Raw genomic sequence first — 12,935 nt, forward strand, 5'->3', positions numbered from 1 at the left:
TTGATGTCACAGACAACAAATGGAGGAGGAACTTTCTGGTTCACCTCTCATCACCATGCAGTACAATCTCATGCATAATTACTTTTGGAAATAGATCTAACAGTTTCCTGGGGGGTTTACTTCTGAGTAAGTGTGTTCAGGACTGTGGTCTTGGCTACTTCATGATGTGAAGTCTTCTTGTTGATGAAGATAATCTACTTATATAAAACAAATAAGGATGCCAGTTAAAGTTACTTTTTCCATTTATGCTAGGAATTCCTGAGGATGGTTCTAATGGAAAGTGCCACGTGACAGTGCCACGTGTTTTCTAGAAAAAAGGAAGAAAGCAAGCACAAAGAACTGTTGACAGACTTGCCCAGGGGAGCATTTTCTCCACATGATATAGAAATCTGCCCCGCCTTCATGTGCAGAAGGTAACGTTTGCATAGGTTACACATCTTTGTGTATGTGTGCATGTAGAGGAGAAAGACTGCATGAATCAAAATTGTGGACCATAAAGGCATATGCAAAGAACACATGAGGCCCATGCAGATGTTCAGAATCCATGGTAATGAAGGCATGGGGAGAAGGGATTGTGCCTTTTGCGCAAGTTCCTGGTGAGCACGTATTTGTCCGAAAGCCTGACTGCTGCACTAAATGCACACAAGCTCTCTCTGAGCAACCAAGACCTTGCAGAAGGCAGTGCCCTCAGTTGCACATATAGTAAGACATTATGTGGATGCAGGGTGTGTCACCCCATTCACCTCACATGCATAAGAACCTAAGAAGAGTCTGCTGGACTAATCTAGTTCAGCCAATGACTAGTCTAGTCCAGCCAATGACTAGTCTAGTCCAGCATCCTGTTCTCACAGTGGCCTGTGGGAAATCAGCAAGCAGGACCTGACTAGGTGACCTTGGGCTGGTCACTACCTCTCTGCTTAACCTACCTCACAGGGTTGTTGTACAGGTGAAAAATAAATGGGAGGGAAGAACCATGTACACTGCTTTGAGCTCATTAAAGGAAATGTGGCATGTAGCTGTGATTCACAAATAAAAGGAAAAGAGCCTTCAGCAATGAGACCACACATTGCTCATTGGTGTGATGGGTGTTTATGCAAGTGTCCCTAGTTTCTTAAGTAAAATCCCCATTGAGCACAGAGGGATTTATTTCAACGTAAACATGCAGTGCATCAGGCTACCTAAGAACAGAAGAAGAGTTCTGCTGGATCAGGCCAAAGCCCATTTAGTCCAACACCCTACTCTCAAAGCAGCCAGTCAGAAGCCACAATGGGAAAGTCCACAAGCAGGACTGAGGGCAGCCCTCCCATGGTTCCCAACAACTGGTTTTCAGAGGCATACTGCCTCCAACACAGTAGGTAGAACTTAGCCTGGAGGCTAGTAACTATTGATAGCTTGAGTGGGAGAGGATATCAAAAGACAGATCAAGGGAAGGACCTTGGATCTGGATGAGGAAGAAAAGGAAAGAAGAGAAGAAAAGAAAAAGGAAGTCGTGGTGTACGTGGGGGGTGTCTTCTTCCAAAGTACTTGACCCACCCAGACAATTTTCCATGTCTAGTTTCCTCTGCTAACAAACTAACAAACTCCAAATGACCCCATTTAAATTCTGAGGGGTCTTTGGCAAAGCACACACAGCCATTTTGCGCCCATCTTGTTTGCCCACCACGAGGATCCCAGAGCATAATCCATCTTTAAATATTATGGGTCTAATTTGACTGAGCAATATTTGTTCGCGCGTTGGCAGCTAATGTAAGGAAAACAAAAAAGGGGGAATCCCGGGAGTTGTACAGTTGGGATCTGCGTGGCCGCATTAACCTCGAGTCGCTTCCTGTAGTGGAGTCGGAGCTTAGGACTCAAGTGGCGCTTGACAGATGTGTGTTAAAAATGGATAAACTAGGAAGGGAAGGTTTTGAATTCTCGACACTCATCTTAACCTTACGCTACTAGTAAATCACAGTGTTCCAGAGGCCTCGTTTCAGATATCGCCTTACAATATATTTTGCATCTTTCTCCTCCCGCCCTCCACCCACTAAAATGGAGCGTCATGATGAATGGACACAGCAGGGTTTGGTGCGCTGTCTCAGTGATCGCAACTGTACAGGTTAGTGGCTGAATTCCACAATTTAATTTCTCCCATGTTTCCATTTTAGTCCTGTTTGAAACCAGAAAGAAAAGCCACCCCCACAAAACCAGCATTTTCCTCCCAGCACAGTGTATGAAGGGTGCAATTTCACATTTTAGGAGTTCTTATCAAATTTAAAAGGTGCTTTGGATGTAGTCAAAATTAAATGCCCTGAAAGCAGTATATTTTAATTCCCCTGCTTCATATTTCATCATAGGCATTCACTCCTTCTTGGTTGCAGTTCCTTACCTGAAGTGCTGGCCTACCTTACAGTGTTGCTGTTCATAAACAAAAACAAGAATAATCATGTAGAGCAGAATCTTGTGCATTTTTTACTTACATGCAAGTCTCATTGTGTCCAGTTGGGCTTACTCCCAGAAAGGTGTGCAGGTAACCCTAAGACTAGTGTTGCAAATTGCAGGGTGATGGCAATTTAAAACACTGCAGTTGTTTCAAAACTGCAGTTGAAAACTGGAAGTGATGCGTTCAGCGGTAAATTCACCCTTTTGCAGCAACCCAGTATCTGATGGCTTCATACTACTACCCCCATATTACAGAGGAGAAGTTGAGAATGAGACAGAACGGTTTGCTACTTAAGGCCTGGCAAATTAGATAATGCCTGTGTGACACTCAATAATAAGGACTTCTTGACTTACAGCTCTCATTTGAACCCTGGCCACTTCACTCTATGTCTAACCCTCTGCCCATTAGGCCACATTGTTTCAGTTTTAGAAACTTAATGTTTCCCAAGTCTTGTTCAAGTTAAGGAAAAGCGTCGTCACACTTGAGTGGGGAAAAGGCTGGCAGGAGTTGCTAATTAAATGGACAGAGAGAATTAATTATTTCTTTTTTTTTTTTTTAAAGAGTACAATCTAGTCTCCCATTTTCACTTCTAGTGGAACCTTCAATGAAGGCGTCTCCAAGTCTCCGGTGATGCCCAAGAGTGTTTAGATGGAGGGTCTAGATGGAGACACCTATTGAAATGTGTCTGAAGAAGATTAATAGGACTTGTCAGTGTTGGGAAAAGCGCTGCTTTGCGGTAAATTTCTACCAGGAGAAGATGAATTACCGATGAATGCCGAGTTATCAACCCCATCACTATCATTCGACACTAAATCAAATTGAGCGGTTATCTGCAATCAGAATTCCCCCCTCTCTCTCCACACACACACACACACACACACACACACACACCTTTCGACTTAAGCCCTTTAAATATAGAAACACATGGGGCAGAACAATTCTTTCTCTGCCTCATGCGTGAAGTAAAGGGGAGCTTTTTTAAAATACAGAAGGGGTCCTTTCAAAGATGGATACCCCAGGAAAGGGGAGAGAGAGAGAGAGAGAGAGAGAGAGAGAGAGAGAGAGAGAGGCCCCCACTCTCTACTGAAATGTATGTGTGTGTGTTTTCAGATGCATTCTGCATTGTGTAACTGGTCACATCTGCAGCATACCTTTAAAGCACATAACTTTCCCTTAAAGATGCCTGGGAACTGTAGTTTGTTAAGGATGCTGGGTACTGTATCTCTGTGAGGGGTCAACTACCATTCCCAGGATTCCCCTCACAGAGACACAGTACTCAGCATCCTTAACAAACTACAGTTCCCAGGCATCTTTGAGGGGAAAGTGTGTATGTGTGTGTATATAATATATATATTTATATTGCAGGGATGCGGGTGATGCTGTGGGTTAAACCACAAAGCCTAGGACTTGCTGATCAGAAGGTCGGCAGTTTGAATCCCCGTGACGGGGTGAGCTCCTGTTGCTCGGTCCCTGCTCCTGCCAACCTAGCAGTTTGAAAGCAGATCAAAGTGCAAGTAGATAAATAGGTACTGCTCTGGCAGGAAGGCAAACGGTGTTTCCGTGCGCTGCTCTGGTTCACCAGAAGCGGCTTAGTCATGCTGGCCACAGGACCTGGAAGCTGTACGCCAGCTCCCTTGACCAATAAAGCGAGATGAGTGGTCCTTGAGGTACCCTGGACCTAAGTTGTTCAGGGCTTTATAAATCCATACAAGAACCTGGAATCTGGCTCAGTAGAAGACAGGCAGTCAGTGCAGATGCTTTAACGATGGTGTGACATGCTGTTGACTAAACGTACCCATCGGCAATTTCGCGTCCACATTCTGCACCAGCATGAGCTTCCAAACCAGACCCGAGTGCAGTCTCACATAGAGGGCATTGCACTAATCCAACATCGAGGTTACCAACATATGAACTACAGTGGTTAGGCTCTCTCTGAGTGAAGCATTTAAACCCTCTCCCTGTAGCTTGTACAGTGGTACCTCAGGTTACATATGCTTCAGGTTACATACTCCGCTAATCCAGAAATAGTGCTTCAGGTTAAGAACTTTGCTTCAGGTTGGGAACAGAAATCGTGCTCCGGTGGTGCAGCAGCAGCAGCAGGAGGCCCCATTAGCTAAAGTGGTGCTTCAGGTTAAGAACAGTTTCAGGTTAAGAACGGACCTCCAGAACGATTTAAGTATTTAACCCGAGGTACCACTGTACCTGCAAATTTTTTTGGGATGGACATTCTGCTTTGTTTCCAGTCGGTTCATGTCCCATAGCTCCCTGCTGAAATCCTGCAACTTTCCCTACTGCAAACATCCTTTCTCTGTTATTGTTGTTGCCCTGCTGTTGTGGTGCTACATAGCACAAGAGGGACCTTCCAGATGGCAATAGTGTGGTAACATTGGGAGCACTGCAGAACAAGTAAGGAAGTGGTATGATATCTGGACGGTCTGGTATAAATCCACCACGAATGCATGAATTTATCTACCGTTCACTATTGTATCAATAACACATTGCAGAACACACCTGCAAAAAGACTCCAGTCTGAAGGGGTCGTCTGCCATGACATCTTATTCCAAAAGTAACTGTCTTTGCAAATTCTCCATCAACATCCACACACAGTTTCTGCCCATTTCAGAGAATAATATGTACTAAAGAGTGCCTTATTGTACCAGAAGGATGATCCATTTGGTTCAATATTGTTGAGGCTTTGTGAACACTGTATCCAGAAAACGCATTCAAAGCACATTCTTTCCCTCAAAGAATTCTGGGCCCTGCACTTTACCCCTCGCAGAGTTACAATGCCCATCAACCCTTAACAAAATACAACGTTCAGAATTCTCTGAGGGAAACAATGTGTTTCAAAAGTGCCTTAAAGTTATAGTGTGTACGCAAGCTTGAGCATGGAAGCATAAATGGCCAATAGGCATTGATAGACTTCTCCAGTGTCATGAATTTATGTCGGCTCCTTCTTAAAGTTACCTAAGCCAGTAGCCACGATCAAATCCCACAAGCTAATTGCATGTCGTGTGAAAAAGTACCTTCTTTTTCTCTGCCCTGAATCTACTGCCAGTTAATTTTGTCAGATGACCGCAAATTCTAGGGTAATGAGAGAGGGCAAATGAATTAATCTCTCTCTACAAATCCACAGTTGGTTTAAACTGCTGACAGTATAATACAGCATGATGGCTAAGATTTCATGGCCTCCCTTCTGATAATGCAGCACAGCTGGGCTAGGTAAACAAGTTTGAAAAGGCGCTACAGACATAACTAGGCATTGAAGAGGATGTGCTCATATACCAGCCTATTAAGTAATTTAGGCTGCAATTCTGTACTCAGTTGCCTGGGAGCAAGTCCCATTGAACAATGTGGGACTTACTTGTGATGAAACATGTGGTAGATTGCACTGCACATCCAGTTAGACAGGTCCTTGTCTCGAGGAGCTTACAATCTATAAAGCTTAACAATAATGGAAGGGAGGGAAAGGTAACACAGAAAGACCTCTGTCTGGAAGTCTAGAAAGCTGCTACCCTGTCAGTTTAGAACATTGGCAGCCAATGTGGTTGTTGAACTCTAACTCCCATTAGCCCAGGCTTGTGGTCAGGAATAATAAAAACTGGAGACCCCCTCAAATCTGAAGGGCACCAGCAGCTCACTGGCTACTCATGGTGTACAAAATGCCAAGCTAGATGGATCAGTCGTTTGAATTGGTATGTCAGTTTCGTACATTTGTGGACTGGATTTATTTAAGCCTCTTTTAAAGCTATCCTAGCTAGTGGATGGGTTCATATTGACGGAGAAAGATGGGATGCAAATGCTTTCAATAAACAAGCAAACAAATGAATAATGATTTGAGGGGGGGGAGAGGAGGAGAAGCAACCGGTACCTTTCTGAGTTGGCTGTTCCTGGGCTTGACATCTGGCCTAGACATTAGGTGTTGAGATGGGGGAGCCTGTCAATTTCTGTTTATCTCAGTTTCTCCTTTTCCTTATTTGCAATTCTTTTAGGATAAGTCCTAATGAAAATCAGCCAGCATTTTAGTGTGAATTTTTCCTAATATTCAGAGACTTGTATGCAATTCCCTCTAATATATACATCTTTCAGTGTGATTTTCTGTGTTTTAATGCATGGTGTGTGCTACTTCCAGTAATATATACATTTTAATGCACCCTTTCCCATAGTATATGCATTTTTGCCCCTGTTATTTAGATAGCGAACTGCATCACATCATTTGAAGAGGTGTGAATTTAAAAGGAGGGCTGTGTTTTGGTTTGCATATTGTTTTGGGACATGCAGCTTAGGTATATTTACTTTTATGTGCAAACTGTACCCACATTTCTCCTCTCCCCTAGTTAGGTGCATCAAGCAGGTTAACATTTGACCCTAGATTTTACTGGCTTAAATGTACTCAGCTGTTCCCTTGTCTGCTATTCTCTATTTCTGAATAGCCCAACCAAACTATGATGCACATCTGCCAGGTTCTACAGCTAGATCATCACTGATTTTTTTTTTGATTTTTTGGTAAGGGATTCAGTTCTTAGAAATGACATTATGTTCCCTCAAAAGGGAAAAGTGATTTATTTCAAAAGCCAGGTTCTTTCAATAGGCCTTTGACAGTTAGGACCGAGAAGTGTACCCAAAAAGTGGAATAATGCACCATTCAGAATTTTAATAGCCTTCAAGAAGCTAGTTCAGGGACAGCACCAGAGAATTACGAAGCATGGGACCTGATCCATAAAGTCCATTTGGCGAGCATGATGTGCCAATCTGTATTTATTACAACCACCCTCTGATGCGTCTACAACACAAATGGCCAGATTTATATGCTCTAATGGTCCCACAATAAGAAAAACATGTGGTCTTTATCTCCCCTTTCTGCCCCAAAGAATCCCTCCACATACTTTCTGGGCATTGCCTTGTCTGGGTTTAATCACAGGGGAGCAAAAACGAGCATTATTAAAAAATAAACATATTTTCAGAAGCAATCAAAGGGTTGGAAGATTGATTCAGCATGGAGACAGGACATAATGGGAAGCAGGTTCTCTGTAATGAGGACTACTGGGATGCAAAGGCAGGCAGGCAAAGCCACCCATTTAAAACGTTACAGCAATTCTGCTCAGCAGTAGGTTGTTTGCTTGCTATCAGTTTCTGTTTAGCAGCGGGGGTGGGGGGAAACCTGGGTGGAATCTACACACATATAAAAATGCTGTGAAAATGCTTTTTAAAAAAAGTTTTGAAAAAATATATTGAATTTGCCATAGCTCACCATCACCATCTAGGGTCACATTTGTGTATTGCACTTTACAACCCCCTTAAAACATTTTATTTGCAGTTGTGTAGCTGAGTCCTGGGTGTGGAGAACCTCAGGCTCTGGAGCAAAATTTGGTCCTCAAGACTTCTCCATCGGGTCCTTAGGCCTTTTCTTAGGCCACATCCTCTCCCTAATCACACACCATTGCCAACCACACTTCTGCCTTGTACCCTCCTTGGGTGTTTTTGCTTGGCTGTGTTCTTAGACTCTGATGATGCCTCTTACTTGTCTGAATGGAAAATAGAATGTGTGTAGAATCCAGCTTATTTTTTCCATGTCACAAAATGTATATATTCCGCTTGATTGTATCAAAACCTCAAAGCAGTTTTTTTAAAAAAGAATAAAACAATAAAATTATCAGTAAAGAACAGTTAAGCACAACTATTTAAAACATTCAAAAATGATTAAAATCACCAGTAAGCTAAAAATCAGGTTTAAAAGATAAGTCAACATTCTACATGTCTGGATAGAGAAGGTGCCTTGCCTGATGTCAATAGGCAGGGAGTCCAAAGTACGGGTGATGTTACACTAAGATATCAGTTTCTTAAAAGTACAGAATGTGTATTATGTTGCACTTATGAACAGTGCTAGTATCACAGATTGAAGCGATCGTGGGCACATATATGTGTTTTTTTTAAAAAAATATTTTTTTATTAAGTTTTCAATTTTTCCAATATTAAAGCATAACAAATAACATAATTCACAGTTCCGAAATTTCCCCATTCCCCCCAGACTTCCCTCAACCTCCCTCTCTGGTTTTTTTCAAAATCATATCATTTCCTGCATATTCCGTTTTTCACCCATTTTTTTTTGTACTTTTACTTGTAGATTATATGATTTTTTCTAACTGTAAATGATTATTCAAAACATGCTAATGAGTGCCAATTCTTTGCATTGATTCTTTACGTAGGCCAAAAATGGTTCCCATTCTTTCTTAAATGATTTTTTATCCTTATTTCGAAGTCTTTCAGTTAGTTTTGCCATTTCGGCATAATCCATAAGGTTTTTCTTGCCATTCTTCTTTGGCTGGTATTTTATCGTTTCCCCATCTTTGTGCCAGTAGCATCCTTGCCTTGCTTGTAGCAAACGTGGGGGCATATATGTGATAAGGCGACCTTGAACTGAGATTACTGAGAAGGTAGATCTCGGAACTTACTGTACACAGGTAATATCTACATTCATTGCTCTCCTCCTTTTTGCCTCTGGCCCAACCAACACTAGCATGTGGCCCAGAAGGAAATGTGGCACTCAGGTTGAAAAAGCCCCCTCACCCCTGCTTTAGCAAAACAATTCATTGTTTATATGCACACACAGCAGACGCAGAGAAGTTGTAGTGCAGATTCACACATGCATTTAAACCACATTTAGGTGTTATAGATCCAACGTAGAGCAACACAGGAATGGAACTGCACGAAGCAGCCACACTCTCTGTTGTCATCTGCACACACAGTGGGGATGTCTGCAGGCAGGGGCTCAATGCATATGAAAGCTTCTGTGCTCCCCAGAACCCCAACCATGCTGGGTCCATACAAAGGCTTTCAGCAAATACATGCAACTTCAGGTTTTATGCTATACATGGATTTCTGGGGGCAGGGCTGCTCAATGCACTTGGTGGCAAGGGCATGGCTGCTCAGCTCAGCCATCCTCTTCTCCAGTGGTGAACCTGAACAGGACTATATTTTACTCATTTTTAAAATACTTGAACGCTGTATACTTGATGACTTCCAATTGAAAGGCGAAGTAGATAGGACCTGTGTATTTAAACTCAGAACTCTAGAGTAGCAACATTCACTTGATTGATCATTTTTTAAATTGACCATCTAAAAATGTGCAATCAGTGCAGATGATAACAATAACAATAACAATAACTTATTATTTATACCCCACCCATCTGGGTGGTTTCCAACAGAATATTTAAAATACGAGAAACATCAAATATCAAAAACTTCCCTAAACAGGGCTGCCTTCAGGTGTCTTCAAAAAGTCGGATAGTTGTTTATTTCCTTGACATCTGATGGGAGGGCGTTCCACAGGGTGGGTGCTACTACCGAGAAGGCCCTCTGCCTGGTTCTCTGTAACCTCACTTCTTGCAATTAGGGAACCGCCAGAAGGCCCTCGGAGCCGGACCTCATTGTCTGGGCTGAACGATGGGAGAAAGCTGCATGACATCAAGCAAGACCATTGATTTATCTCACTCGGTATCATCTGCACTAACGGGCAGCAGTTGTCCAGGATTTCAAACAGGGGACATCCCCAGTCCTAGGGATTGAACTTGGGACCTTCTGCATGAATCTATCACCAAGCTGTGACCCTTCCCCAAAAATCAGGATGCCGTTGTCCCTCTTTTTTATTTGAAAAAAATATTATTTCTTATACAGGTATTTCCAAAAATGTGTAGATGTCCAGCATGGTCTGCTAAGAAATATTCACACCCTTCATTTATACCCAGGAAGGAGATACATCTTCTCAAATGATGCCTGATGCTAGAAAACACAAGGCGGAGGTCATGTGAAAACAAACCAAGTGAGCGTTGTGCTTCCAAACAGCCCTTTTGACTCAGGCCCATATTAGTTGAATTAGCTGATCAATGAATTGATTCATTGACTAAATTTTGCATGATCCATTGATTAAGATTGTTCAACCAGGGGACTGTCTTACAGACTTTCTACCACGACACAGAACACAGGTGGGGGAACCTGTGGCTCAGGAGCTACAAATGGTCCTGAGCACATTTTATGTTGCCCCTAAATGCCTTCTGCAACTGGGGCCAGGATAGTTGGTTAATTCAGTTTATACCTCAGTTTGGAGCTTGTGTCGCTAAGTGCACTTTCATGTGTGAGACTTGAACTGACTTGTACGTATGCCTACTGGTTTGTCACACAGATGCAAGGCCCACATTGCCTGCATTTAGGGATAGGGGAGAAGTTGGATTTAGTTCTCATTTAAAGGCAAACTTATCTCATTTTTCCTTTCCAAAACATTAAGCACAAGCTGAAAGAGAGCTAGCCTTCAGAAATCACAAATCTATGGCTGTTGCAATGGACTTCTCCAGCAAGGCAACATGTACAAAAATGCACACACTTGGTTAATGTATGGATGAAAATGCTTATATTATTAAAAATAACATATAAAAATTATATTAGGGAAAATGGCATACAAAAATGTGTGTATCAGGGGAAATCCACACTAAAATGCTGATGAATTTTCATGGGGACTTAAAATTCTTTTTTGCATACTGATGTAGAAATGTGGAGAAGTGAAATTGAGACAGAAAAGAATGAGAAACTGAGAGAAACTGAAATTGACAGATTTGACGGTTCCTCCCTAGAATGCAACTTCAGTTTCGTTTGCATCTTCTGTCCCCCAGCAAAACAAACACACCCCACAAGTGCTGCAAGAAAAGTTGTAAGACACATTAGTATCTCACATGAAAAGGGTCTACAGTCCTCCTTTGTGCTTGAAGAATGCACCTCTTTGTCAGGCAGAAACTGGGCACATGTTATTATTGTATTAAGCCAGCCTGATAAAAGCTATCATATAATCTACACCACCCACCTAGCAGGAAAACATGGAAAAATGCAGCAACATTTTAAAGAAACAATTATAATCATGCACACACTGTTGATAAGAAAGGAGACAAAGTTTGAATTTGGGAAGCAGGTACAGCTCACCTGGGAAAGATCAGAGTGCCCAGAAGTTTTAACTGGAGTCATAAATTGCCTTAACATACATCATTAGTCAATTCTGATGGGATACTGAAACATGAGATATATTTAATAGGCTGCAATCCTATATCTACTTACTTGGGGGTAGGAATGTCAGAGAATTCTGACAACAAACAGAAACGGGAACAGAAATGGCTGATGTTTGCTTATTTGTCCCATATCCAGAATGGAAATAAATCCAGTGAACATTATATTGTCGTTGCTTTCAGTCCACAAATGATACATGACATTCACAATGCATTTCCGTTGCATTGAAATAGTGGGGGTGGAATCACATAATGTAAGGTTACCAGATTTGTTTCAATGAATCCAGGGACACTTTTCAACTTCAGTAGGAATGATAGGATTTTGTCAGGGGACTGGTTTGTAAATCCGGGGACTGTCCCTGGGAAACGGGGACGTCTGGTAACCTTACTAATGACAATATGATTTGCACAATTTACATGAATTACATCATTTTGCCACAGCTGACAGCAATAATGTAGTTTTGGGTGGAAGATGAACTGCAGTGGATCAGAAACAGTGCTGCATGTGAGAGATAACAGTGCCTCTTTACATCCCTACCTGGCCCACTGAAGTTGTTGAGACTTTCTTCTGAATAGACATGTATAGGATTTTGCTGTAAGACAGTGATAGCCACCAATTTAGATGACTTTAAAAGAGGATTAGACAAATTTATGGAAGAGGTTATCAATGGCTGCTAGCTGAGATGGTTATGCTCTGCCTCTACGGACAGAGGCAGTAATGCTTCTGAATACCAGTTGCTGGAAATCACAGGAGTGGAGAGGGTTCTTGTGCATGCCAGTTGTGTACAGTGGTACCTCGGGTTAAGTACTTAATTCGTTCCGGAGGTCCGTTCTTAACCTGAAACTGTTCTTAACCTGAGGTACCACTTTAGCTAATGGGGCCTGCTGCTGCTGCTGCGCCGCTGGAGCACGATTTCTGTTCTCATCCTGAAGCAAAGTTCTTAACCCGAGGTACTATTTCTGGGTTAGCGGAGTCTGTAACCTGAAGCGTATGTAACCTGAAGCGTCTGTAACCCGAGGTACCACTGTACAAGCATCTGGTTGGCTCTGTGAGAACAGGATGCTGGACTAGATAGGTCATTGGCCTAATCCAGCAGCCTTTCCCTGCATTCTTACTTGCAACTCTAAAATTGGCTCTGACCAGTTGACTGAAGATTTAAAAGTTGAAGCACCAGTATAACTCTTTCACCTAGTTTTAACTTAGGCCCATATACTGCAGGCATCTTTTCCTCCTTGGGGTGGAACACACCAGGTTGGGTGGTGCGACATTCTGAATGGGGAAAAATACTCAGGAAGGTTGAAGACGTCTCTTTCTCCCCACACAGAACTTCTCCTCCAGATTGTGACCTATTTATGCAGCTGCTTTAGGTTAAAAAAAGGCACATATATATATATATATGCCCTTTTTAACCTAAAGCAGCTTGACTGAGTGTCATGATTATCACACATAGATTGGTTCTAAGGAC

At 42.3% G+C, this 12,935-nt stretch overlaps 1 long non-coding RNA gene across 13 annotated transcripts in view; it reads left to right on the top strand.

The window, feature by feature from the left end:
- LOC114584893 (uncharacterized) overlaps positions 1 to 12,935 on the top strand; it is a 63,202-nt gene that overhangs the window by 18,170 nt on the left and 32,097 nt on the right. For 8 of the 13 annotated variants that reach the window (XR_013390677.1, XR_013390675.1, XR_013390676.1 and 5 more), the window contains exon 2: positions 253 to 2,098. This is a non-coding gene — a long non-coding RNA (uncharacterized LOC114584893). Of the gene's footprint in view, positions 1 to 252; positions 2,099 to 3,015; positions 3,159 to 10,096; positions 10,242 to 12,935 lie in introns of all 13 variants that reach the window. The other 5 variants (XR_013390672.1, XR_013390681.1, XR_013390673.1 and 2 more) reach the window with 4 other exon arrangements.

This window comes from Podarcis muralis, chromosome 14 (assembly GCF_964188315.1).
Source record: "Podarcis muralis chromosome 14, rPodMur119.hap1.1, whole genome shotgun sequence".
Lineage (NCBI taxonomy): Eukaryota > Metazoa > Chordata > Lepidosauria > Squamata > Lacertidae > Podarcis > Podarcis muralis.